Here is a 2,213-nt window from a genome sequence, read left to right as displayed (position 1 = left end):
TAGTCGATATCCTCTTCGAAGCTCTCGAAAGGACAACTCTCTTCCAGCGCGAGCCTGATGCAGGCAGCCATAGTGTCATGGAATTCAGCCACGGATCGTGCCGCACTCTTTCTTCGCTCACGCTCCAAGGGAGAGAGGGCAGCCTCTTCCATCATAGATGGAACCGCGGTTGAAGCACTGGTGGCCGTAACTGTGGAAGTAGTAATTGGCGTCGCCAGGGCCGGTGTGACCAATGATGACCTCGGAACAGCAATCACGGCATCAACGGCGACCCCCGACAGGGAGGTGATCACTTGCTGAGCAGAAACCTCTCTTTGAAGCGGTGACTCTCGCACTGAGGAACGATCCTCAGCAGACACCGCCGCAGGAGCAGGGGATCCCCCTATTTGACCAGTCGCATCTTCATGAGCCAAATCCTCTTCCTCACTCGACAGGGCCTCGTGTATTGAGGCGTCGTCGTCATCCTCCTCAGATTCGCCCGTCTCCCTAGACGAGCGATTCGCCCAAGAGGAAGGACCCTCTTTGCCGGCGATTTCGCGGGCAGGATCGGCTACAAATGCACCAAGAGAATTAACGGAGACCCCTCGTAAGGGACCCTATTTACGGTGAAGCATGAAAGAACGAGTAATGCTAAAGTCTATACTTACCTAAGCCCGTAAGCCCCTCATCATCTCCAGCTTCTTCCTCTTCGTCGGAAGGAATGGAGATCACTTTCTCAACCGCACCTGCATAGATCCATTACCGATATCAAAAGGTGCAAGAGCAACATTGCAATCAAGGGTACTGTTGCAAAGACTACCTCGTGATGCGGGCAAAGAAGCCGTTGGAACTCCCGACGGTAACCTCACGTCGGACGGCAGAGGAGCGTCCTTCGGAGTCTCTTGAACTGCCCCCGATGCGGCAGGTGAGGCAGGCGACACGGCTCCAGACCCAGACGGAGCCACTCCAGACCCGGACAGAGCCACTCCAGGAATCCTTATCGGAGAAACGTCATCCCGACCCCCTGCCGCTTGGATGGTCCCGACTGTCCCATCACAGCGAGCCTTCTTGGCCGCCTCCGCTCTGGAACTCTCGGCCACCGCCTCCCGCTGACGCTTCGAGAGAAGCGAGCTACTCGGGGATAGCAAAGGTGCCCCCATTTGTCCGATTGTCGGACTCTGAACCGGAGCTTGAACATCGGGAACCTCAGATTCGCCACCAGCATCGAAGCTCTCACAGTCCTCCACTGGATCCTCCGAGAACAACTCCCTAGCGGTTTGGTGGCCCCTTCTCTTTGAAGAACGGAGAGAGCCCCTGATGGGACGATCGCGTTCCGCCAGACATGAGCTTTGGAACCAGAAGTTGGCGGGGTCAGCACTAGCACCCCGATACCACCGACAGTACAAGAGCGTGTGGTGTAAATCGCGGTCCTTCGCAGGCAACTCAAAACGAGCTTGAGTACCTCCAGCATGGGTCCAGAACCACCCCCGAGCGCCGTCAACCAGTCCTCCTTCGAAGTGTAGGCGAGGGTTGGCGTTGCCCACATACAATTGATCATACCCAAACTGGCGGGCAAACCTGCAAGGGATGTATGGCTCGAGATAGCATGTGGAGCCTGTTCTCAGAACGTGATACCCCGGTCGAATGTCCACCAACCAGCGAAAGGCACCACGGGAAAGGATTGTGTGGTGATCCGCCGTCGGCGCATCCCTGAGAGATTCTCCATATCCACCCCCGCTAAAGTAAGGAAAAGATCGACGAAAATTATAGTGCCCGAAGTGGGAGAGCGTCTTCCTCGTATCGGGGATGTCCTTGCACTTCCAGGAGCACCTCTCCAAACGCTGGACAAAGGGGACAAACCTGTCTCCCTGAAGCGCTGCCGGGGCACTCATCAAGCATTCGCAGTGATAGACGAACCATGCCACCAAGTAGGTATACGGTAGCCCCACCCTAGGATTGGGGGTTCTGATAACTTCTCCTTCCCCCTCGTCGAGGACCGACACACGGCAGAATTGGCTCGTCAGAGTACGGAGCCCCCGATGGATGCACGCTATCGTCGCCGATACCAGGGAATAAGACTTCCCGTGAGCCAGGCAAACCGCCGGATACACGACCTCTATAGGAAGAGCCTCGAAGGAGTGAGTGGGGATTACGCACCTCTTCAGCCATAACATGAGGTACCCCGCGAGCAGCGCCTTCCCCGAGATGAGAAACTTCTCCTGATGATGGAATGA

This window comes from Asparagus officinalis, chromosome 7 (assembly GCF_001876935.1).
Source record: "Asparagus officinalis chromosome 7, Aspof.V1, whole genome shotgun sequence".
NCBI classification, from domain to species: Eukaryota; Viridiplantae; Streptophyta; class Magnoliopsida; order Asparagales; family Asparagaceae; genus Asparagus; species Asparagus officinalis.
Note: the sequence above shows the minus strand (reverse complement) of the source record.